This window comes from Schistocerca serialis, chromosome 4 (assembly GCF_023864345.2).
Source record: "Schistocerca serialis cubense isolate TAMUIC-IGC-003099 chromosome 4, iqSchSeri2.2, whole genome shotgun sequence".
NCBI lineage: Eukaryota > Metazoa > Arthropoda > Insecta > Orthoptera > Acrididae > Schistocerca > Schistocerca serialis.
Genome location: NC_064641.1, coordinates 849,996,751 through 850,023,794, shown reverse-complemented (window position 1 = coordinate 850,023,794; position 27,044 = coordinate 849,996,751).

Genomic DNA, 27,044 nt, shown 5'->3' with positions numbered 1-27,044 from the left:
TTGGAACAAATTAAATGACAATTAACATACATTATTAAATATGTGCAAGGCTGCTTCTTTACCTTCTACAACAATACTCATCCTCCAGAGTCCTGACCAGAGTCCCGAGCAGAGCACACAGCCGACACATGCCGACTCCCGCCGACTCACGCAGACAAGCGCAGACTAGTGTCGACTCGTGCAGACAAGCGCAGACTAGTGTCGACTCGCGCAGACAAGCGCAGACTAGCGACAAGCAACAACTAACGACATACAACTCTCTGGTCACAGACTCCGTCATGCCTCGCCCATCACCGGCAACGCATACGTCTTACACCCTAGCTCCACAAGGACTTTGTGGCATTCTTGTTGCAGAGGTTGGCGATGCTTTCAGGGCTGCTTGGCTGTCTGAATAAATGAAAATGCTACGACCTCTGTCGCACCTCCGCAAATTCTCCTCCAGATATTTGTATATATTATAGCAGATATTTCTGCTTGAAACACAGTGGCCATCTGCCCTAGAGAGATTGCACTCTCCAGCCTTTGCTGCACTCCGTATACCCCAGCCCCAACAGCTTCGGTCTGTTTTCGAACCGTCAGTGAACCAGACTATGTCCTAGTACGGTGTCGAAATTTGTTCTCCAAGAGCTCTCTACTTCAAATTACTACATTGAAAGGCTAGTTGAAGCAGCTGGGATTTATTATACAGTCGGCCGGCATTTCCCCAACGATACCTATATCTCGTTCAGTATTTTAGTGTGGGATCCTGGATACCCCAGTGAGTTCCGATTTTTGCCAGTCTTTAACCTGTGTGCTCCAGCTGTTGCCTCCATCTTTACCCACAGGTGTAATAGGGGCAAGCCCAGCATGGTTCCCATCCCATCAGCGGGTGTGCTGCTAATTTCGCCTGTAATGGCTAAGCAGACCAGTCTCTGCACCTTAGCAAGCTCCTTAGCAGCTACGTGCTGTTCTACCTTTTTCCACCACACTGTAGCCCCATAAGTAATCATAGGTCTTACTATCATGGTGTGTATCCAGTACATACTCTTGGGGCTTAAGCCCCAGTCTTTACCACAAGCTCTCATGGTACTCATTAGAGTACCTTTCGACTTGGAACATGTGCTCCTTATATGGGGGGTCCACGATAGTTTCTCATCCAGAGTTATCCCTAGATATTTCAGTATCCCCTTCACTGGTAGAGTTTCGCCGAGGAGCTTGAGATTCCAATATGTGTATTGGATCTGCTTCCTCGTAAATGGTACTATAACAGTCTTCTTAGGACAGATCCTTAAATCCTGTCTCTAGCACCAATTTTGCTCAATTTTCAGTGCTCCTTGTGTCATAGCTCTGTCTGTACTTGAAAATTTGCGTATCCCTGGCAAAAGTACTGTCTAGAGTTTATTTCTACAATGAGTTCATTCACCAAAAGGTTCCACTGTTGAGGGGACAGGACCCCTCCTTGTGGACAGCCCCTGTTGATGTTGATTATGATTTTTTCTTGCATCATGGTTGCTTCTACCTTTCTACCACTAAGCATGGCTCTAATCCACCTGCAAATGGTGGTCTCCAAGAACATGCACGTCAGCTGCCTTAACCATGGATTCGAAGGTCGTGTTGCTAAAAGCCTCTTGGATGTCCAATAAGATGCAGAGGGCTATTTCCTGATAGTGTGGTGCTTTCTCCATCCTCCCAACAAGTTGGTGGAGTGCAGTTTCACACTATTTTCCTGGTTGGTACGCATGTTGGTTTATGTGTAGAGGGATCCTAGTTAACCTCCTCTCCCTAACATGCACGTTCGCCAGTTTTTCTAATGTTTTAAGAAGAAAAGAGGACAGACTGATTGGTCTCATATCCTTAGCCTTGGTTTCATCGATTCTCCCTGGCTTTGCAATGAAGACAACCTTCACTGCCCTCCAGACGTTAGGAATGATTCCTGCCGCTAGGCTAACCCTAAATAACATGGATAGTAATCTTATTAAGTTCACTATTGCTTGTTGAAGGAGCGCTGGAAAAATTCCATCTGGGACATGTGACTTGAACGGTTGGAATGTTCTCACCGCCCATTAGATCTTACTATGCTCAACACATTCTCTGGTAGATTCCCAGTTCTCCTTTCGAATACCTGAAAACCGATATATTACAGAGATCTCGGACTCGTATATGTTGTCTGTCAGAGTACATTGAGAAAAACGGGTCTTGATGGGTAGTTCCGGCGTTTCATGTGCTGTCCTTGTATACTCCCCATCCTCTTTCTTTAAAGTTGGTGGCTTAGTGAGGATTTTGTGAAATGTGGCCTGAACAGTCATACCTTCTATCTCCTCACAGACCACCCTACAGGACGGCTGCTTTGGTGCTTAGTTGCAAGATTATATTTGACAAGGACCTCCCGATATTCTGCCCATTGTCCTTTCCTTCTTGCAAGGTTAAACAGCCTCTGTGCCGTTTCCTCTGTGATTCCAGGTTGTTGTTCCACCGAGATACGAGGGTTGAATGAAAAGTGATGCCTCCACCTTCGTTAATTGAGTTTGGATGGGAACATTTTAATAAATCAAACGCAGAAATAATCTTTAGAATGCGATCTTTAATTAGCAATATTCAATTTTCCACATAATCATCAGCCAACTGGGTACATTTCTGCCAATGATGAACAAGTTTTCTGAAACCGTCACGGAAGAAGTCGACACTCTGTTTCCGCAACCAGTCTCACAGTTCTCTTAACGTCTTTGTCAGGAGCATTATGATGTCCCTGCGTATCGTCTTTCATTATTGGGAACAGATGGAAGTCAGACTGTTCTAAATATGGACTGTATGGAGGATGCCGTACGGCGGTGAGATTCAGTCTCTGGAGTTTTGCTGTGGTGGTACGTGGAGGGTGTGGTTTGCCATTGTCATGCTGCGGGAAAACATTTCCCTTTTCCTTTTGGACCCTTGTTAGCCGTTGTTTCAGAGTTCGCAGCGTTGTGATGTAACGCTCTGAATTGATTGTTGTTCCACGGTCAAGGAAATCAACATGGATAACACCGTCTGCGTCCCAGAACACTGTGACCATGATTTTTCCAACAGAGGGCTGCGTCTTGAATTTCTTTTCCTGGGGCGAGTCTTTGCGTCGATATTCCATTTCGTCTCCTGATCGTAACGGTGTACCCACGTTTCGTCTCCTATCACAATTGAATGGTGAGAAGCGTCACCTTCATTCTCGTAACGCGAGAGGAATTCCTGGCAAATTTTAAGTCTGTGCGCTTTCATTTCAGGAGTCAGCATCCGAGGTACCCATCGGGTACAGATCTTCCAATAGCCAAGCAAAGCAATAATGTGACCCACGCGTTCTTATGAAATGCCAGTTGTGCTTGCAGTTTCTCTCTGAGTGATACGACGATCGTCCTGAATCAATCTGTCAACATTTTGCTTGTGAAACTAGGTGGTTGCTGTCACAGGACGTCCAACGCTTTGTTTGTCGCGCAGGTCAGATGTTCCCGCCCAAACATCTTCAAACTTACTCGCCCAACGACACACAATCACTATGAACTGCTTTCATTCTCTGATGAATCTCCTTTGGGGTGACACCTTCTGCTGTCAGGAATTCAATGACTGCACGTTGCTTAAATCGCATTGACCGACCGTCTACGCGGTGTTCCATACTTTACACTGTAGCAACACAACCGTTCAATGCTAAGGCTTCCCGACAACTGGAGCTGTAGAGGAGAGGTTACGGAACAAGGCAGTACCTGCTGCATACGATACAAATGCTGCCAACTGTTGCAGAGTTACGAAGGTGGAGACATTACTTTTCACTTACCCTCGTACATTCCTGTTCGTGGACAACTTGGTGATTGAGCAGTTGTCATTGTATGAGGTCATGACGGCAGAGATCACTGCCTCAGCTACCTCCGCAAACTCTACTGGTTTCTTTATCGAAGCACTGACTTCTGATAAGCTTGAGTCGAGGACCTCCTATACGCCTCCCAGTCCGTTTTCCTGGGATTCCTATAGGGCATGGTCTGTCTGATGCCAATTTCAAACTCGAACTTAATATACACGTGGTTTGAGGAGGATGGCTCAAAAGCCACTTGCCATTGTTTGACATAACTACCCATCAAAGTGTAACCGAAGGTTTATGTCAACCACCTCTCCAATTCTGATATTCCTAAATGTAGGTTCCTTGTCCCTATTGAGGACCTCTAAGTTATTAGCTAGAAGAAATTCTAGAAGGTTCTCACCTCTACTGTTGGTATCCTGTGGGCATTAGCATTGCGTCCAACCAGTAGCTGGTCGCCCAGTTGCGCACAGGTTTCCGCCAGTCTCCTCGCCTCCTGAGAAGGAGGGGCACTGTCCTCGTAAGGAAGGTATGCCGAGGCCATTAAAAACTCACTCGTGATATGTTCCTCACGTTGCCGCATTCTGGTGGCTACTAAGTCCCTAGAACAAAAGTCCACCTCGGCGTGAAGGGGATCCCATGTTTTACACAAATACACGTTCTGGAGTTACTTATATATATGGTCTTAACCGTTAACTGGTCTAGTAGGGGTCTGACAGACCCCAGGACATTTTTTACTTCACGTACTTCTATAACTAGGCAACAATGACGCTGACGGTTTTGATATTCTCTACTGGTATGTAGATGACTCTGCGCGCCATTACATTGAATTCATTCCAAACGGTTTGTCAGTTGGGAGCAGTCCAAGGTGTGTGAGACCCCACCATATCGTTAACGTTAGTGTTTTTTCCATTAAGGTGAACATTTTCTAGGAAACTCTCTCCCATTTTTTGCTCTAAACTTTTGTAATATTTGCAGGGGTTACGGTTCCATGGCTTGGAGGAAGCGTTTGACGGACGAAGAAATACAGCGTCTACTGGATGACCCAGCTCTCAGTGGTATCAGTGAGAATGAGTTATCATCTTCCTCGGAAATGTCAGATGGTGTAGTGGAGCCTGGTGACATATCATCTTCAGATGAAACTGATGTCAGCGAGGAAGAAGATCGTGTGCCCACATATGATTCCAACTACTTCTATGGGAAGAATAAATGTTTCAAGTGGAGCAAGAATCCCCCTGTACTTGGCCGTACACGTGCACATAACATTGTTATCAGATTACCAGGTGTTCGTGGAGTTGCAAAGGATGTCCGTGACAATGACTTTTTAGGTACTTGGCAATTATACTTCAGTGACACCATGCTACAAATTATAGTGAATCATTCAAATGACAAAATCCGTCAAATGAGAAGCAGGTACAAGCAACCTCTGTGGGTGATGTTGATATGATTGAAATCAAAGTAGTGGTAGGACTGTTATACCTGGCAGGTGTATTGAAAGCAGGAAACGAAGATGTTTCTAGAATTTTTGCTTCAGATGGTATAGGTAGAGAGATCTTCCGGGCCACTATGAGTGTCAAGAGATTCTTGTTCATTCTTGCAACCTTGCGCTTTGACTGTGCCCAGACACGAGCAGAGTGAAGTGAAACAGATAAACTTGCTTCTATTCGTGAAATTTGGGATGCATTCATCCATAACTGTATTCATTATTTTGCTGTTGGAAGCTTTGTGACTGTTGATGAAATGCTGGTACCATTTCGGGGACGATGTCCTTTTAAAATGTATATGCCTAAAAAACCTAATAAATATGGTATAAAAGTTCTATGCCTTGCAGATTCCAGGGACTTCTATATCAATAATGCTTTCATTGACATTGGTTCAGAAAGTGAAGTTCGCTGAAACATGTCAGTTGCAACGCAAACAGTGCTGCGATTAATTGAACCCATCAAAGGGACAAATCGAAATGTGACTGTTGACAATCCATTGAAATTGCTGAGAAATTGAAACCACAGAAGCTCACCATGCCGGGAACAGCGAGAGCCAACAAACGTGAAATTCCACAAGAATTCAGAGCTAGCAGGCCTAGACAAATTGGATCTACTCTCTTTGGACATATTCCAGACCTCACGCTTTGTTCATATGCTCCGAAGAAGAACAAAGCAGTTACTTTATTGTCTTGCATGCATCACGACCAGAAGATAACAGACTATGGAAAACCTGAAATGATAACCAACTACAATGAGACAAAGGGTGGGGTGAATACCCATGACCAGCTGTGTGGTACAGACACTACTTCGACACGCACAAGGAGATTTTCTTCTCAATGTTGGACATTGCTGGTGTGAACAGTGCTACAGTGCCATACTGCGAGCCTAATTCAACAGCACAGAAGATGCCAAGAACGAAATTTTTGACTTCATTAGGCATGGCACTTATCAAAAAGCATATGGATAGACGTGAAACCAAATATCTTCCAAGGGAGATGCAGCAGGTTGTTGTAAAAAATAGAGGTGGAGACGAAGTAGTGGGGAGTCCAGAGCCACGTGTCAGAAAGGGGCGTTGTCAGTTGTGCCCTCGAGGAGAAGACAGAAAGACAAAATTTTCTTGTGTGAAGTGTCATGAGTTGCTTTGTTTGGAACACAGTGAATGTATTTGCCCACACTGTGCAAAATAACATGGCTTACTTTACATGCACAATTTAATTATGTAATCACACACAATTTATGTATATACATATAGTTCATGTATTACACATTCACATGTAATAATATGTATCTTATTTGACAAGTCAATGCAATTATTTGTGATAACATCTTATTTTCAATCATTGGGGTTTCTCAAACGCCACTAGAGTTTTAATGCAATATTTTTTTCACCGGAGCAGTTAAGGGTTAATTATCATAAAAAGCTTGTTGCAATTTGTGAACAACATAAAGATTCGATTAAAAAAAAAAGAAACACAAAATCTCTGCAGGCCACACAGTCTGTGAAAGCGAAGCATCGGGTGCTAAGCTAGTCCTTCGGTAACCAGAGCTTCTGTCCCGTCTGTAATGTACTCCTTGCTGACGAGACGCTAGACACTGATGTCCCTTCCTTCCTCGATGCGCTCTTTATAGTTATTTTCGGTTAGCTCTTCGTGCACTCCCGTACACAAGGCGTGTCAAAATGCACATTCAAACGGGATTCTGTCTGGCACGAATACTGACGTGGAATGAACATGGCCTCCTCATAAAGGGTATTCGGTGACATGCCGTTGATACTTGTCAATCTCGCGACACGGTGCCAATGAGGCAGCTATAGCCCGCTAAAGCGAAGGGGAAAAGTGGTGTGTGGTTATACGCGCCACGAAATGTGCACCAACGCTGCACGTACAGATAATAAACTATCATGATGTTGAGTGCTAAAACAGAAATACACAGTATTAGTAATAGTAGTTTCATTCATCCATAGATCACTCTTATATGGATGTTGGACGTGTCTTGGCATTACAATTTACCGACAGCAAAAATAATAACCTGAAGAGCCAAAGAAACTGGTACACCTGCCTAATGTCGTGTAGAGCCTTCGCGAGCACGCAGAAGTGCCGCAACACAATGTGACATGGACTCGCCTCATGCCTGAAGTAGTGATGGACGGAACTTACTCCAAGAATCCTGCAGGGTTGGCCATGAATCCGTAAGAGAACGACGGGCTGCAGATCTGTTCTGGACAGCACGTTGCAAGGCATCCCAGAAATTATCAATAATGTTCATGTCTGGGGAGTCTGGTGGCCAGCGGCAGTGTTTAATCTCAGAAGAGTGTTCCTGAAGCCACTCTGTAGTGATTCTGGGCGTGTGGGGTGTCGCATTGTCCTGCTGGAATTGCCAAGTCCGTACGAATACACAATGGACATGAATGGGCGCAGGTGATCAGACAGGATGCTTACGTATGTGTCACCTGTCAGAGCCGTATCTAGACGTATCAGGAGTCCCATATCACTCCAACTGCACACGCCCCACACCATTACAGCTTGAACGGTTCCCCACTGACATGCAGGGTCCATGGATTCAGGAGGTTGTCTCCATACCCGTACACGTCCATCCTCCCGATACAGTCTGAAACGAGACTCGCACGACCAAGTAACATGTTTCCGGTCATCAACAGTCCGATGTCGGTGTTGACAGGCCCAGGTGAGGGTGAAGCTTTGTGCGATGCAGTTTTTCAAGGGTACACGAATGGGCCTTCGGCTCCGAAAGCCGATATCGATGATCTTTCGTTGAATGGTTCGGACGCTGACACTTGTTGATGTCGCAGCACTGAAATCCGCAGCAATTCGCGAAAGGGGTGGCACTTCTGTCACGTTGAACGATTCTCTTCAGTCGTCGTTGGTCCCGTTCTTGCAAGATCTTTATGTGGCCGAAGCGATGTCGGAGATCTGATGTTTTACCAGATTCCTGATATCGACGGTACACTCGTGAAATTGTCGTACGGGAAAATCCCCACTTCATTGCTACCTCGCAGATGCTGTGTCCCGTCGCTTGTGTGCCGACTATAACACCACGTTCAGACTCGCTTAAATCTTGATAACCTGTCATTGTAGCAGCAGTAACCGATGTAACAACTGCGCCAGACACTTGTCTTGTATAGGCGTTGCCGACCGGCGCGCCTTATTATGCCTGTTTACATATCTTTGTATTTGAATACGCATGCCTATACCAGTTTCTTTGGTGTTTCTGTGTATAATTCATATACACAAGTATTTACGTACTTAACAGTTCCTGACTGACAAGCATGGCACAAGTAATGGGCCTTGGCCTAATCGTAAGAACCAGCCTGGCATTTGCCAGAAGTAATTTAGAAAAACCACCGCAAATCTGAATCAGGACGGCTGGGTGAAGACTGGAGGCTCTGACTGTCCGAAGGCCAGCGTGTTTAGAGGAGCGCTACCTCATTCGGATTATCCCTAGTGTACGATACTCTTTTGTAAATGAAATGATGGGTGGCATTTCGGCCACCACGGGCAAGTCTTTTCACTTGACGCAACTTCAGCGACTTGCGCGTCAATGATGATGAAATGTTGATGAGGACGAACACAAAGCGGGCGGATAAAATATTCGAGACGGTCGGGAATCGATCGATTCCTCCCTCCTCCCCTCACTCCAGCAGTCAGCCACAATGACCACACAACTCCGACGGCGGACACTTCATCACAAATAAGTTACTTAATAATGTGAAAGGCTAACGTAACACTTTTCATTCATATCTCATGCCCATTCACTGCACACGCTGTACACACGACGTTTCATAATGTAACACTACACACAGTATCATCTGATGTCAGGACCATACCGATGAGGTCTGCTTTCAATTTAACGTGAACCGCTTCTTCCCACTTGCTAACCGAAAAGCTGAGTCAGCGTCCATCTATGACAAATAGGATGCTGAGCTCAGAAAGAGGATAGGGTATTAGCATTATACACTGCATAGCTTTGGAAGGAAGATTTTCCAAAAAAGGAAAAAAGAGAAGCAACAATAGTAGTGTGAAAGTATGCGAAATGATACATGTTTTATTATCGCTGTTATTATTTATTGTATTAAATTTTATTCCAGGTGCCTACTCCGCTTTATCTAAGTAATCCTTCAATGGTCCGCAGCTCGTGGTTGTGCGGTAGCGTTCTTGCTTCCCACGCCCGGGTTCCCGGGTTCGATTCCCGGCGGAGTCTGGGATTTTCTCTGCCTCGTGATGACTGGGTGTTGTGTGCTGACCTTAGTTTAGTTAGGTTTAAGTAGTTCTAAGTTCTAGGGGACTGATGACCATAGATGTTAAGTCCCATAGTGCTCAGAGCCAATCCTTCAATGTATGGAATATATTGCTTAACAAGTAAAAAAAGTCCGAACAGGTCTTGAAGGTGCAACGGTACCGACCGGCCGCCGTGTCATCCTCACCCCTAAGGTGTTACGGGATGCGGACACGGATGGGCACGTGGTCTGCACACCGCTTTCCTGGTCGTTGGCAATTTTCGTGACGGGTGTCGCTACTTCTCGATCAAATAGGACCTCTATTGGCCTCACAAGGGCCGAATGCACCCTGCTTGGCACCAACATTAGGTAGAACCATATGGTAACCCATCCAAGTGGTCGCCAAGAGCGACAACGCTTAACTTCTGCGTTCTGACGGGAACCGCAGTTACCACTGTGGCAACTCCGTTGGCTTATTGCTTAACAGGTACTTTTTAACTGCATTTTTAAATAAGTTTATTTTTATAATTTCTTTAATCTCCTAGGGCAATTTATTGTACTGTTTTATATCTTAAATGGAGTTTTGGGTTTTGTGTTAATTCTTTATCGCTAAATGTAAGTGCAGTCTAGCTCTTGTTCGATTGTCACGCAGAGAGCTGTTAGTGAAACAGTTACACTAGTGAACAAATTTAAACTTTTTCTGCGTCTGGTTTGTTATTGGATGGATTTACCCAATTTCGGGGCGCTAAATTCACTGGTAAAATCAGGATTTCTCTATCACATCACATTTCCTAGATATACAGCGAATGCAAATCAACAATGTTAAACTTTAGAAAAAAAGAAAAAAGAAATACGTATTCAGAACTTTAGAATCCAACACTATTTCAAAATGTATTTCAATACCTTGTGGCGCAGATGCACAGCAGCCCTATTGTGCGATTAGTTTTAGAAACCAGCCCCACGTTGACAGTGTTCTTTACTGGTTCAAAGACGACGCGTTTCATCCGGGTAGGGCATCATCAGGTTACCTCGTGCGGTGTGGGTCGTCAGACACAGCAGCGCAGAATATGAGAACCCGCATGAACTCTAAACCTGACACTGGGACTAAGAGCTTGGGACGATCCGCATTCACAAGTGTATATACAGGGTGAGTCAGGAGCAAAGGTACATGCTTTGAGGGGTGATAGTATTACTGATTCTGAACAAAAAAACTTCATATGGAGGTATGCCCTGTTCCGAATGGTTTCCGAGATAGAACACATTTAATATCACTTTTGTACGTTTTTCTTGAATAACTAGAAAACCGCACCCTCCATCGTAAACGTGTCGCACTACGAAATTAAACTATATTAGATTTCCCACAAAAAAAGGTCCTATTCATTTTTTTTCTCTAGAACTATGGTTTGTGTGAAGAGAGCGCGAGTATGTTGAAAAACTAGCTCGGCGCGCATGCGCTGTAGCTTACGTAGTTTTTGTAGGCCAATTTGAGGTAGTTTCCCGACTTGATAGACTAGAAGTGTCTGGTATCAAACTGTTCGTCTCAACTTGCTACCTCAATATTCTACCTCAAATTGGCCTACAAAACCTACGTAAGCTACAGCGCATGCACGTCGAGCGAGTTTTTCAACATTCACGCGCTCTCTTCGCACAAACCATTAGTTCTAGAGAAAAAAAATGAACAGAGCCGTTTTTGTGGGAACTTTAATATGGTTTAATTTTGTAGTGCGACACGTTTTCGCTGGAGGGTATGGTTTTCGAGTTATTCAAGAAAAACGTACAAAAGTGATATTAAATGTGTTCTATCTCGGAAACAATTCGGAATAGGGCATACGTGCATATGAAGTTTTCTGTTCAGAATCACTAATACTATCACCGCTCAAAGCCTGACTCACCCTGTGTAGTATGCTGACAGGTAAAGTGTAAATATCACGGACGGCACAACCCAGATGACTTCAAACAGCGTGTCGAGGAATCTTGTCGCTACATGACACCAACAACTAAAGTTGTCGTCTGCAGGTTGTTTAGAAACCGTACTTACATGTGCATTCAGGAAAATGTGCACTCAATTGAACACTTCACATAAATGAACATGACGCCACCAGAACATCCATCTCAAAACAGGTAAATATGTAAGTCTTGTTGCATCCACTTATAAATCTTCGAACAGTTCTAACTACCTAATAACGCTGATATAAATTTGAATTTGACTGTTTTATACGCGGTCCGGCCGTGGTCACCGAGCGGTTCGAGGCGCTACAGTCTGGAACCGCGCGACGGCTACGGTCGCCGCTTCGAATCCTGCCTCGGTCGTGGGTGTGTGTGATGTCCTTAGGTTAGTTAGGTTTAAGTAGTTCTAAGTTCTAGGCGACTGATGACCTCAGCTGTCCCATAGTGCTCAGAGCCATTTGAACCATTATACGCACTCCGTCTTCAGGCCACGAGTGGCCTACGAGAACCACCCGTCCGCCGTGTCATCCTCAGTGCAGGATGCGGATAGGAGGGGCGTGGGGTCAGCACACCGCTCTCGCGGTCATTATGATGGTATTCTTGCCCGAAGCCGCTACTATTGGGTCGAGTAGCTCCTCAAAAGGCATCACGAGGCTGAGTGCACCCCGAAAAATGGCAACAGCGCATGGCGGCCTGGATGTTCACCCATCCAAATGCCGACCATGCCGGACAGAACTTAACTGTGGTGATCTCACGGGAACCGGTGTATGCACTGCGGCAATGCCATTGGCACCATTATAAGCGGTTAGTTTAAATACATCAGCTACATGACAGAAAACAACAACGTATTTGACACAACTAAAGAAGTCGTTGCTGTAGCTCTGTGCAGCATCATATACGGCTGCGTGAAGCTGAAGGATGAAAGCAACTTTCACAGGTCGTGTTAATGCCAAGTAACATAGCTCGATGAAATTTGGACCGTACTTAGGACGAAACGCTACAGTACAGTAGAGTATAGTCCTCGTACATAATGCAACTGAAAGATACACGCAACCAGACGAACAGAAATGACACTTTTATTCAAAGACAACAATTGCACTGAAGCTACGACAATTTATGATGGTCCTCTGGACATTAAAAAAGACAAGGCATGATTCTTACTGGGGTTTGTGATCAGCTCAGACGGCAATTCATGCTCTGCAACGTCCCCCCACGCTGGCCACAAGGTTTGTAACGAGTCCTTGAGGCAGGTTTTGTATCCCGCCTGGAAGGCGGCGCGTGGGTCCGCTCAATCAACTGAAATCATGTCCGAACTGCTTTCGTGCCCACCCACGGGACCGTTGCGCATCCCGTCAAGCACAGTGTTACTTTTGTAATAAGAAAGGACACGTGCAAGCTGCGTGCAGTAAGAGAAACTCTAATTCACAACTTGTCTCCCGTTCGCGTGACTCGCGTGGGCGTCACCGCAACGTCAACTGCCATGATCATGATTCACATCAGCCTATGGAGGTTAATGCCATTTTTTCAAAGCGTTCTGCTTCACGTGAGCTCGTCGTGTGAATCAAGTTTTGCCAGACACTTCCTCTCGCATTCAGTGCCATCCGAGGAAACTTTTTGTCACTTTGCACAATTGTGGACGTTCTATTCCATTGCCGCTGGACAGTGGTGAGTCAGTTTCTTTACTGAACAAATTAACGTATGACTTGCTTGGTTCGCCCCCGCTTCGTCGTTCGTATTCCACACTGACTGCATTTACTGGACAGGAAATCTCAGTGTTCGGCGTGTGTAGCTCGCAAGCCACGTATGGTGCAACGACACGTACAGTGTGTTTCATGTGTTCCGCTATAGTGATGCTCTTTGGCACGGACTTTTGGCCTCGCAATGCCGGACAATGTACTTTGCATCACCGCTAATGACCATGCAGACAGTGTTGCCGCACTGTGCGATGATTTTGCTGATTTTGCTGATCTTTTTTCTGATGGCCTTGGTTGCGCCACCGACTTTGCAGCGCATGTTGTAGTTAAAGACAATGCTATGACTATTTTCCGGCGCGCACTCCCTGTACCGCACGCACTGCGCGATGCCCTAGCTGCTGAACTTACGCATTTGCGAGACAGTGGTGTCATTGAACCTGTTTCTGCTTCGCCATGGGCTCCGCCTGTAGTGTGTGTGAAGAAACCAAACGGTCGTCTCCGTATTTGTGTTGACTTTAAGTCTACAGCAAATCCCCAGACAGTGGTAGCTACGTTTCCCTTACCGCGTCCTGAAGACATTTTTGATAAGCTCGGTGCGCGGCCTGGGCAGGTTTTCCACGGGGCGTTTCCCTCGCCTCCTCGCGAGCAACTCGGGGTCGCGGGTGGACAACGCGCCCCGGCAGATCAGCTGTCGACCCCCTCAGCTGCGCCGCCCCCGGGTCCCTCCACCCGCCGCCGGAAGTCATACTCAACGAATGCCGGACATTTGCCACGCCCGACATTTGCCACACTTGCCCCTTCGCCAGGTAGCTCGAGTAGCGATACCTCAGGTAAGGGACGCCCTTCCCCGTACTGGCTCTGTCCGCTTTCGAACCACCGTCTCCACATCTTACTCGATACTACCTCTACGTAAGGCACTTCTTCTGCGATATCTTGGCGAAATACAGAACTTCTTTTCCGAAATCGAAATATTTATAACTTTTGGGAAACGAAAGCAATACCGACGATTATGTCAGTATGTAATTAGTTCTGCCAAGTATAAATATAGATCCCTCTGTCTGTACGGCAGCTTCGTTTCAAGCTTACTGATTGCGATACAAACAGTCCATCGGCAGAGGAGCAACAAGAAAGGAACGATAAAGAGAATGCGAGTATACGTAAATTATTTCTTTTTGATCACTGCATTTGTGCTTACTTTAATTACAATTGCATGCCCAAAAGACAATAAGGAAAGAAGAAATGGGAATGTGAATGTTTGAAAAGAAGGACGACATACTCCATATTAATTTACTCTCTAAAATCTGATATTCCTTCCGGCGAAACATTAGTTAATTAAGTAGCGGGACAATGTTCAAAACATGACTGAAAATAAGTTCAGTAAATAGAGATAAGAACATCTATGATTGACATGTCATCTAAAGTCGACGTACAATTTGAAAATGTTAGAAATAAGGAAATGAAGTAATACAGAATGCTATGCTTGTAACGTACGTTGTTGTTCTATATTGTTTAGCTGTGCTATTTACAGGGTCACAGAGAAAGCACCCCAGGTTTTGGAGGGAAAAGCCGTAATTGTAATGATCTGCACTACACCAGAAACAAGAAGCACAACGTAAGGGAAAATAATGCAATGTGTGTTCCAGCTCACAAGCGACATTGAAGCAGATAGTTCCTGTGGCTTAGTATGGGCAGACGTTATATTCGACAACCGGAATAAATTAATAACTGGCTCCTTTTACCGACCCCCAGTCTCAGATGAAAGAGTTGCTGAACAGATCAAAGAAAACTTGAGTCTCATCACAAATAGGTACGCTACTCATACAATTATACACTACTGGCCATTAAAATTGCTACACCAAGAAGAAATACACATGATAAACGGGTATTCATTGTTCAAATATATTGTACTAGAACTGACATGTGATTACATTTTCACGCAATTTGGGTGCATAGATCCTGAGAAATCAGTGCCCAGAACAACCATCTCTGGCCGTAATAACGGCCTTCATACACCTGGGCATTGAGTCAAACAGAGCTTGGATGGCGTGTACAGCTACAGCTGCCAATGCAGCTTCAACACGACACCACAGTTCATGAAGAGTAGCGGCTGGCGTATTGTGACTTGCCATTTGCTCGGCCACCATTGACCAGACGTTTACAGTTGGTGAGAGATCTGGAGAACTTGCTGGCCAGGGCAGCACTCGAACATTATCTGTATCCAGAAAGGCCCGTATAGGACCTGCAACATGCGGTCGTGCATTATCCTGCTGAAATGTAGGGTTTCGCAGGGATCGAATGAAGGGTAGAGCCACGGGTCGTAACACATCTGAAATGTAACGTCCACTGTTCAAAGTGCCGTCAGAGCGAACAAGAGGTGACCGGGCCGCGTAACCAATGGCACCCCATGCCATCACGCTGGGCGATACGCCAGTATGGCGATGACGAATACACGCTTCCGGAGGCGACCATCATGATGCTGTATACAGAACCTTGATTCATCCGAAATAATGACGTTTTGCCATTCGTGCACCAAGGTTCGTCGTTGAGTACACCATTGCAGGCGCTCCTGCCTATGATGCAGCGTCAAGGGTAACCGCAGCCACGGTCGTCGAGCTGATAGTCCATGCTGCTGCAAACGTCGTCGAACTGTTTCTGCAGATGGTTCTTGTCTTGCAAACGTCCCCATCTGTTGACTCAGGGATCGAGACGTGGCTGCACGATCCGTTACAGCCATGCGGATAAGATGTCTGTCATCTCGACTGCTAGTCGAGCACGGCGTTCCGTATTACCCTCCCGAACCCACCGATTCCATATTCTGCTAACAGTCATTGGATCTCGACCAACGAGGGCAGCAATGTCACGATACGATAAACCGTAATCGCGATAGGCTACAATCCGAGCTTTATCAAAGTCGGAAACGTGATGGTACGCATTTCTCCTCCTTACATGAGGCATCACAACAACGTTTCACCAGGCAACGCCGGTGAGCTGCTGTTTGTGTATGAGAAATCGGTTGGAAACTTTCCTCATGTCAGCACGTTGTAGGTGTCGCCATCGGCGCCAACCTTTTGTGAATGCTCTGAAAAGCTAATCATTTGCATATCACGACATCTTCCTGTTGGTTAAATTTCGCGTCTGTAGCACGTCATCTTCGTGGTGTAGCTATTTTAATGGCCAGTAGTGTATTTGGCAGTGACTTCAATATACCTTCCGTATGTTGTCAAAAATACGTTTTCAGACCATATTGTAGATAGAAAACAACTGCAATTTTTCTAAATGCTTTTTTTTTCAATTATTTTCAACAATTAGTTCACGAGGCCAATCAAATTGTAAATAGTTACGAAAACACACTTGACCTCTTAGCCAGAAATAATCCTGAGCATCACGACGGATACAGGGATTAGTGAACACGCAGTCATAGCGAGGCTCAATTCCGTAACAAAGAAATTCACCAAAACTAAACGCGAAATATATCTATTTATAAAAGGAGCTAAAAATTCGCTTGACGTCTTTCTAAGAGACAGTCTCCAATCACTATGTAAGTGAAGACCATAAGTGGCTTAAGTTCAAAGAAATAGTATCAACAGCACTCGAGAGATTCATACCAAATAAATTAATAAGAGACGGAACTGATCCCGCATGGTACACAAAACGCGACAGAAAGCTGCTTGAGGAGCACCGAAAAAGGCACGGATAATTTAGACGAATGCAAAATCTCCAAGATTGGTGAAATTTTACTGAGGCTCGAAATCTGGTGCCTATTTCAATGCGAGATGCATTTAATAGTTTCCACAACGAAAGTCTCTCTAGAAATATGGCGGAAAATCGAAAGAGATTCTGGTCGTATGTTAAGTAAACCAGCGGAAAGGCTCAGTAAGCACCTTTACTGCGCGACAGCGTTGGGAAGGAGGAGGGGGAGACAAGGGACCCAACCCTCCGGAGCAGGTAAAATCGTGGCAAATGTCCAGCGTAGCAAATGTCCGGCGTGGCAAATGTCCGCACACCATACTCAACGACGGTGCGTCGTTTCAGGGGGAGGGATGTGGTATCGATAGCAACGATGCCACGGCGTATTAAAGTTATTAGGTTGTGCTTCGGCTCCTGCTATTTTTCATTCACACCTGCAGCAGTTGTGTGCCACTGTCCCTGGTTGCTCAAATTATCTGGACGATATAGTTGTGTCGGGTCGCACCCCAACATTTGCAGAATTTTCGTGCCTTATTTACTGTACTTTTGCAGGCAGGACTAAAGTGTAACAGAGACAAGTGCAAATTTTTTCAAAATGAGATTCAGTATTAGGACATATGATTAACGGACAGGGTATCCACTCCTCGCCGTCACATCTCAATGCGATCAGAGACTTGCCAGCACCCACGAACTTGAAAGAACTTCAGTCTGTGTTGGGCAAAATTACATATTATATTCGGTTTATACCAAATGCAGGAGCAGATCCATGCAGGATACAAAAGCAGGGCCTTCCATTCCACCACCAGCTTGTTTAACAACTGCTGCAAGAAGACGTGTTGCAGTACGGCTCCCCAACAAATCTCCTACGTACTCAATGCAACAGAGGTACGGAGAGGCCAGTTCCAAGGACTCCTCACTTGCGCTCTTCGATTCGATCTCGCATTGTCATGTATAACAATGTAGTCACTGCCAAATCTTCCCCTGAAAAGATTCGTATAGTGAAGGAGTACAATGTCGAATGGTGATTGTACAGTGTTCAAATATTTGGAGGTCAGTACACCCATGCAACCTTTCGACACCCCGCGTCTGTCGCCTACACTCATGCTCATAAATTAAGGACCATGCTGATACATGGTGAAACAACGCTCTGGTGGGCGGTTTGCGGGTTTAAATCACCTCGGGGTATGACCATGCGGTGCATTTGACCTGCGGTCGTCGCACGGTGGCGCTGGCAGCAGTCCACATACAAAGAGGTGTGTTGGTGCATGTCAGAGTACGGTGCAGCGAATAAGTGTGCACACGTTTTCAGACTTGCTAATGATGACTGTGTGTTAAAAATGGCTCAAAGAACACATATTGATGACGTTATGAGGGGCAGAATACTAGGGCGTCTGCAGGCTGATCAAACACAGCAGGTCGTAGCACGGGCCCTCCGTGTGCCACAAAGACTGATCTCAAGATAATGGCAAACGATTCCAGCAGACAGGAAACGTGTCCAGGCGCCACAGTACGGGACGTCCACAGTGTACAACACCACAAGATGACCGATATCTCACAATCAGTGCCCGGAGGCAGCCACGGAGTTCTGCAGGTCGCCTTGCTCGGAACCTTACCACAGCCACTGGAACAGTTGTCTCCGACACACAGTCTACAGACGACTGAACAGACATGGTTTATTCGCCCGGAGACCTGCAAGGTGCATTCCACTGACTCCTGGCCACAGGAGAGCTCGTAAAACCTGGTGTCAAGAACACAGTACATGGTCATTGGAACAGTGGTCTCAGGTTATGTTCACTGACGAGTCCAGGTATAGTCTGAACAGTGATTGTCACCGGGTTTTCATGTGGCGTGAACCAGGAACCAGATACCAACCCCTTAATGTCCTTAAAAAGGACCTGTATGGAGGTCGTGGTATGATGGTGTGGGGTGGGATTATGATTGGTGCACGTACACCCCTGCATGTCTTTGACAGAGGAACTGTAACAGGTCATTTTGCACCAGTATGTCCGCCTTTTCTGGGATGTAGGCTCCTGATGGATGATAACACACGGCCATCGTCGAGGAGTACCTGGAAACTAAAGATTTCAGTTGAATGGAGTGGCTTGCCTGTTCTCCAGACCTAAACCCCATCGAGCACGTCTGGGATGCTCTCGGTCGACTTATCGCTGCTCGTCCTCAAACTCCTACGACACTTCAGGAGCTCTGACAGGCACTGGTGTAAGAATGGGGGGCCGGGGGGCTATACCCAACAGCTGCTCGACCACCTGATCCTGAGTACGTCAACCGGTTGTGCGGCCTGTGTACGTGTGCATGGTGATCATATCCCATATTGATTAGGGGGGGGGGGGGGGTACATGCGAAGGAAACAGTGGTGTTTTGTAGAACATGTGTTTCGGGAAGGTTTTCTCAACTTATCACCAATACCGTGGACTTATATATCCGTGCCATGTGTGTTCGCTATGTGCATATGCTATTAGCGCCAGTTTTGTGTAGTGCCACTTTGTGTGGCACCACATTCTGCAATTATCCTTAATTTATGAGCATGAGTGTAAAAGATCAACACGATCATGCTCGATAAATATCCTGGTTGCATTACGTGTTCCTAACTCTCTTGATACGAGGGTATGTCCAGATTACTGTCTAACGTTATGTTTTTAATGGTCCAAGTGTTACTGTGTGGCGAAGCATAATGTTGCATGGGCGAACTGACCCAAATCTTTGGACACTCTAAACTCACCGGTCAACGCTACTGCGACAGTACTCCTTCCGCCTCCCCCACCCTCTCCGTTCCCAGTGCGTCCTTTTCAGGGGTGCATTCGACCGTGACTTCATTGTTATGGATGACAATGCTCGACCGCATCGAACTGCACAATTGGAAGAGCTCTGGGAACGAGAGGACATTCGGCGATTGGAGTGGCCTGGAGCCATATTCTGTATCGTTCATACCGATCGGTGTAGTAGGTTAGTCTCGGTAGTGACGTCATTTTCGGTTCTTTATCGAAATATCCGATTCAGTATGCTTCTGAGACTTGTTAGGAACGGTCCTCCCACCGACTTTACGGCAATTGTACCAGGAGGTTTTGGATGTAGGTCGGGCCCTGTCGATCGGTGAGCTGTGGCTTACGTACACCTATAATTTGTTATTTTAAACGTATTTAGCGGTTTTACCTTTGGATTTTGTGATTGTGTTACTAATGAATCACCAGAGGACGCATCCGGTTGGAAAGTGAGTTCCTGATTGACTATTTTCCTTTGTTAGAAATATGGTTAGGTTATGTTGTTACGTTTTCTATCATTATTCTCTCAAAATACGCGTTATTTTTATGCAAATAAGAGTTTAAACATCACTAAATATCAAGACACTGGCTATGCCAATATATGTTACATGAGTGTGAACTGACGTTACTAGTGCCTTTGTGTACTTTTTCCCACAAATGGGTTATTTAGTAATTATCGAAACGTGTTTTCAACTTTTAAGTAACAATGAAAAGCAATTACGTGAAGCCTGATATTGGAAACATTCCAAACTATCACGCATTTATGACTTACGCAGCACCGTTTGACAACGAAGTCAGCCTACGTTGCTCTACACAATATGATAAGAATTGACCAACGTGCATCTGTTGTTCGGCGCGGCCAAGTGTTTGCCGGCATGGTAGCTCAGCGTACTCGGTCAGAGGGTTAGCGGCTCTCTGTAATAAAAAAACTGAGTTAATGGATCAACAACGAAGTGAAAGGGGTGTCTTGCGAAGTCCGCCCCGAACAGATGCCATGAACGAAAGCGAACAAAATGAGACTTTAAAAAAAAAAAAAAAGTGTTTAGCGCGCGGTAATGTGATACGAAAGGACATAGGTTTGCGCATGGGTGAACGAAAAAAATTTTTTTTCCTCTGCATACATTCAACACGTTCTGAGACATTGTTATTCGAGTAAGTTAAGATTTTTCTACAATATTCGTTATTACTTAGATGTAAGAGAGCACTTCCTCAGTAATGATTTCGTGATTTCTGTGTGTTTAAAATACGAAATATTGTTGGTGATGAAATTGCTGTTTGTGAAACAACCGACAGTGACCTTTATACTTTTTCTTGTCAGAAATAATTCACCATTTTTTTCTGAATATGTAGCGATTTCCGAGTACGCAGTTAGATAGGAATCTAAGAGCACAACTTAAATTACTAGGAATGTAACTAGCAGCAGTCATCTTCATAATCTTGCTTGTCACAAGTTTTTATCTCCGATCGAATCCTCAACCACAGAAGACAGAGATGAAAGATCTCTGCTGTAATATTTTTAGACTAGCACCATATACGAAACATTTTCATTCATGAGATGCATGTTATAAACTTCGACGAACTGCAGGATTTCTCGAAAATGCGTGTTTTTTTTAAATTTTGTTTTTAAGACCCAAATCGTTGACGCATCATATAGGGAAGTGAGCTACTTAATCATTTGGATCTCTAGAAGCGAGATATAACCACATTCTGTTTATCTTCTTATTGGTTCAAATGATTCTGATCACTACGGGACTTAACTTCTGAGGTCATCAGAACTACTTCGGAAATACGAACAACACTGACCATTCACTTGAACACTGCACTAAAAATTGGCACAAATATGATAGGGCAGATGGGGGGAACCTTGACAGATGACGGGAAAGGAAAGGGGAGGAAGGAGAGGAGAAAACGAAGCGGGCGGGGGGGGGGGGGAGGGGGGAAAGGTTCAAATGGTTCAAATGGCTCTGAGCACTATGGGACTTAACTTCTGAGGTCATCAGCCCCCTAGAACTTAGAACTACTTAAACCTAACTAACCTAAGGACATCACACACATCCATGCCCGAGGCAGGATTCAAACGTGTGACCATACGGTCGCGCGGTTCCAGACTGTATATCTTCTTATTCTTTCAAACTCTCAGAATCTATTTTCCGGGTGTTTTTATGGATGTATTAGTACAATGTGGTACTACACACTATTCCTAACTCATTTTCCAAAACGTAAAATCCAAAACACGATGTCAGTGTGAATGAGAATAAGACGATATAGTGCTGCATTTACGACAATCTGCAGAACACAGTCAAATACGCTACCGTTATTATGCATGTATGGAAACATGCATTCAGGAAAACTGTAAAAATATTATACATTTCAGCTGAGAGTCATGGAAATGGATATACTGCACCTGATACTGTTAAGGAGGAGGCAAGGGCGATGAAGGCGGGCACGTAAGCTCGATGGAATGCGGCGTCACGCGTTATGGCAACGCAAACGCAATTTTCGGTACTTGGAAGAATAGAGCGCCTGTGTCGTCTGCTAGCCGCTTTGTGTTCGTGGCTCTGCGCACGCTGCAGTGCGCATGCGCGGATCTGCGGCCGCTTGCTTTTGATTGATTTGCGTGACAGAAACCACAACAGCGCTTCGGTTTTCTACATCCGAGCGGTATCGCTACCGAAATGCATACTGAATAACGCAGGGACTCTAATTCGAGTACTAGACCGTTCGGTGCTCTTGAGTACCGAAACGATTGGCGCAATGGCGGAAAGATACAGAATAGGCACCCTGGCCATTTCCCCGACTTGAATCCCATCAGGCACGTGCGAGATTTGTTGGGGAGCCGTACTGCAGCACGTCCACATGAACCAACAACCATGCACCAGTTGTCAACCACACTTGTGGTAGAATGGAAGGCCCTGCCTCAAGGACTCGTTACCAACCTTGTGACCAGCGTTGGAGGACATTGCAGAACATACATTGCAGTGGGTGCTGATCACAAACCCCAGTACAAAACACGTCTTGCCTCTTTTAATGGCCAGGGCACCATCATAAACCGTCGTGAACTGAGTGTAAGTATTGTCTTTGAATAAAAGTGTCGCTTCCGTTCTTCTCATTGAGTATATCTTTCAATAACCTTCTGTACTATACTGCAACAGTTAGTCCAAGTTTCATCGAGCTATGTTACTTGTTAGTAACGCGCCCTCTGGAAGTTGTTTTCGTCCGTAAGTTTTACCAAACTGTATAACGCAGCAGAGAGCAACTAAAAACGTGTGAAAGACACAACGACATAGTCCGTGTAATTTTATTTTAGGTACCTTCTTAGAGTAAAAATTCCACTTCTGCGAGTAAATAAATGGCAGCTTGCTTGGCTGCTACACGTGTTCGACTTCTTTTATTCTAGAAGAATTTTCAGTTGCCCGTAGCATACTCTTCTCCTTTTATTACGTTTATACATTAGATATGAGTTAAAACAATTCTAAAATTGTTTCCATGTTATTATCATCGATTGCTGTTTGGCTCAGGACTTACTCTATACTTTAGTAGTTAGAATACCTTGTGCTTCTTCTCGTGTATGTGCTACAGTATGTTTTCCTTTCTATGTAATCAACGTTGTCTCTTCTTGGCATTTGTGACCACAGTTCACAACTGTTTTCACCAATATGTCTTTAAACACGTGTATTTAGTTTGTGTGGTGGAGGTGGTTGGTTGGTTGTACGAATTGTGATTTCCTACGGACGAGCTGTATTTTTCGGTTTGTTATTGTTTCTATAACTACAACGAACATTGTGTTGGTACTTATGTTGGTTTCGTGTCATTTTACCGGCCCTTTGTCTATGAACTTTCTCCTATAATGATTACAGTTTTCTGTTGTCGTCGATCTAGTAATTTTCGCATCTTTTCCCATGCGTGTCGGTTCATGATCACGTTTTCTAGACGTTCAACAAACGCTAAATCGTTATTTTTATACTTCAGCTTCTTGTACATTCTTTTTGCAACCATCCCCAGATACAAGAGCTTACCCTCTTGACGGACTAATTGATATACTCCTTTCCCTTCACATTTTCTGTTACATATTTCGATATGACTAGAATGTTTTTCTTATTCTACAGGGTGTTACAAAAAGGTACGGCCCAACTTTCAGGAAACATTCCTCACACACAAAGCAAGAAAATATGTTATGTGGACATGTGTCCGGAAACGCTTACTTTCCGTGTTAGAGCTCATTTTACTACTTCTGTTCAAAACACATTAATCATGGAATGGAAACACACAGCAACAGAATGTACCTGCGTGACGACAAACACTTTGTTACAGGAAATGTTCGAAATGTCCTCCGTTAGCGAGGATACATGCATCCACCCTCCGTCGCATGGAATCCCTGACGCTCTGATGCAGCCCTGGAGAATGGCGTATTGTACCACAGCCGTCCACAATACGAGCACGAAGAGTCTCTACATTTGGTACCGGGGATGCTTACACAAGAGGTTTCAAATGCCCCCATAAATGAAAGTCAAGAGGGTTGAGGTCAGGAGAGTGTGAAGGCCATGGAATTGGTCCGCCTCTACCAATCCATCGGTCACCGAATCTGTTGTTGAGAAGCGTACGAACACTTGGACTGAAATGTGCAGGAGCTACATCGTGCATCAACCACATGTTGTGTTGCACTTGTAAAGGCACATGTTCTAGCAGCACAGGTAGAGTATCCCGTATGAAATCATGATAACGTGCTCCATTGAGCGTAGGTGGAAGAACATGGGGCCCAATCAAGACATCACCAACAATGCCTGCCCCAACTTTCACAGAAAATCTATGTTGAAGACGTGACTGCACAATTGCGTGCGGATTCTCGTCAGCCCACACAGGTTGATTGTGAAAATTTACAATTTGATCACGTTGGAAGGAAGCCTCATCTGTAAAAAGAACATTTGCACTGAAATGAGGATTGACACATTGTTGGATGAACCATTCGCAGAAGTGTACCCGTGGAGGCCAATCAGCTGCTGATAGTGCCTGCACACGCTGTACATGGTACGGAAACAACTGGTTCTCCCGTAGCACTCTCCATACAGTGACGTGGTCAACGTTACCTTGTACAGCAGCAACTTCTCTGACGCTGACATTAGGGTTATCGTCAACTGCACGAAGAATTGCCTCGTCCATTGCAGGTGTCCTCGTCGTTCTAGGTCTTCCCCAGTCGCGAGTCATAGGCTGGAATGTTCAGTACTCCCTAAGACGCCGATCAATTGCTTCGAACGTCTTCCTGTCGGGACTCCTTCGTTCTGGAAATCTGTCTCGATACAAACGTACCGCGCCACGGCTATTGCCCCGTGCTAATCCATACATCAAATGGGCATCTGCCAACTCCGCATTTGTAAACATTGCACTGACTGCAAAACCACGTTGATCCATTGTGACTTCCAGAACGACGAGATCAGACAAAGAATGCCACGAAGACATTCACCAGACCTTACCGCTCCCTTCTTCGGCATGGACCATTCCACCACGATTGTTGCAGTGTGTTTACTTTCAGACGCCTTCTGTCTGATGGAGCATAAATCGTGATTCATCTGGAAAAGCCACCTGTCGCCGATGACTTGACGTTCAGTAGCGTTCGTCGACGATGAAAAGTAGTTCAAATGGTTCAAATGGCTCTGAGCACTATGGGACTTAACATCTGAGGTCATCAGTCCCCTAGGACTTAGAACTACTTAAACCTAACTAACCTAAGGACAACACACACATCCATGCCCGAGGCAGGATTCGAACCTGCGACCGTAGCGGTCGCTCGGTTCCAGACTGAAGCGCCTAGAACTGCACGGCCACACTAGCCGGCGAATAGTAGTCAGCGTGGACTCATTAACAAGGCACCTGCTGCGAAGATCTATACGCAGAAACGTTCGTGAAGCAATCGTTGAGAGGACGCTGTTAGAATCTTCTTCGTACATTTGGACGGTCAGGTAATCAAGAGTTGCACGTCTGTTCGTTGGTACGCATCTCCGCAACCGTCCTTCACCCCGTTCACTGTAGTCAACCATGGGCGGTAGACAATATATCAATGGCCTGTGGTTCACTTCAATTACCTCGGCGCTGCTTTTGCTTAGCGCCGTTCTGCCATGCACGATAACTTTAACCACAGTGGTGCGCGAAGAGTTGAAAACTTAGCTGTCTCGGAAATGCTTCCACCCTTGTGCTGAAAGCCAATAACGATGCCAATGCTCCGTTTTCGCACTACCACAACGACTGCACTGTTTTCCGCATCCCTCCATCCCCCCCCCCCCTCTGAAATGCTTCATATACCCTCCACCGATAGTCTTTCCACCTGATGCCTGTGAGTGGTTATTGGTCATTGACATCGATCATAAGCGGTGGTCATACTAATGCGACTGGTACAAAGCGTGGGTTGAGCAATATCCTGAACATGGACTTCTATGGCAGTTTCACATGGTTGTATGAACGTTCTGTGTATTTACTCAAGTGAGGGGAGACTGTTTGAGCCGTGCTGCAGCTCGCATTGGTGCTGTTTGTAGCTTTCCGTCCTCTGTTGGAGGCCAGACCCTATTGTTTAGCTGACATGGTTGCGGTTGTTTGTCTTCTTCTCGTGATGACTGGCTCCTCTTGGTTTCGCAAGCGCTGCGTGTGTGCTAGGGGCAGCAGCAGTGGTTATCGATATGTAGTACTGTGGCCTTATCTTTGGGCGACGTCGTTGTTCTTCCAGGTCATGTCAGTGTGCAGTTCGGTCGGGGACTCGGAGGAGCCAGGTCCTCGCAGTGTGAGAACATGCCGGGACTGCTGGCGGTGCGCATGGACTACTGGATCGAAGGCCTGTGGTCATGAGGGTACACAACCTCGTCGTAAACCAGATCATGAAAGCTTTAAGTTGAGAGCATTTGGATTCAAGTAGAGAAACCTCCACCATTGTGAGATCTTGCGATTCTCCAGTGTCTTGGGTTCGTGTTGCTGCTCGTAGTGTTGCCAAGGCGAAGACCTTGGGGAAGGCACATCTGATTAGCTTTTCAGGACTTCTAATTACTGTTTATTGCGTTCAGTTTGTTGCTGTTTGTTAAGTTCAATCCGCAGTATTTTTCCGACCTTGTGGCCGCTAACGCCCCAGTTACCTACCCTATTGGGGGGGGGGGGGTTAGTGTATATAACGGCAGTTTACGTTTCCTCGCCTTGTCGCTGCTGTATGGCGAGGAGTGTAGTTTCGACAGCTTTCTTGATTGTAGGTTGGTTGGCGATTCTTCTACTCTGGTGGTACTGATTCCTTTCTCGTTCCGGGCGCTCTAAGCACAATATTCTGTGGGCAGAGTCCAGACCACCGGTTCCGGCTTTGGCGTATTTCTACATCTTTGCATTTGGTTTACTGGACGTCAGGTAGCCTCAGCAAGATTATCATTAGTCATTCGTTAGACTGCCACTAGTCTGAGTTACCAT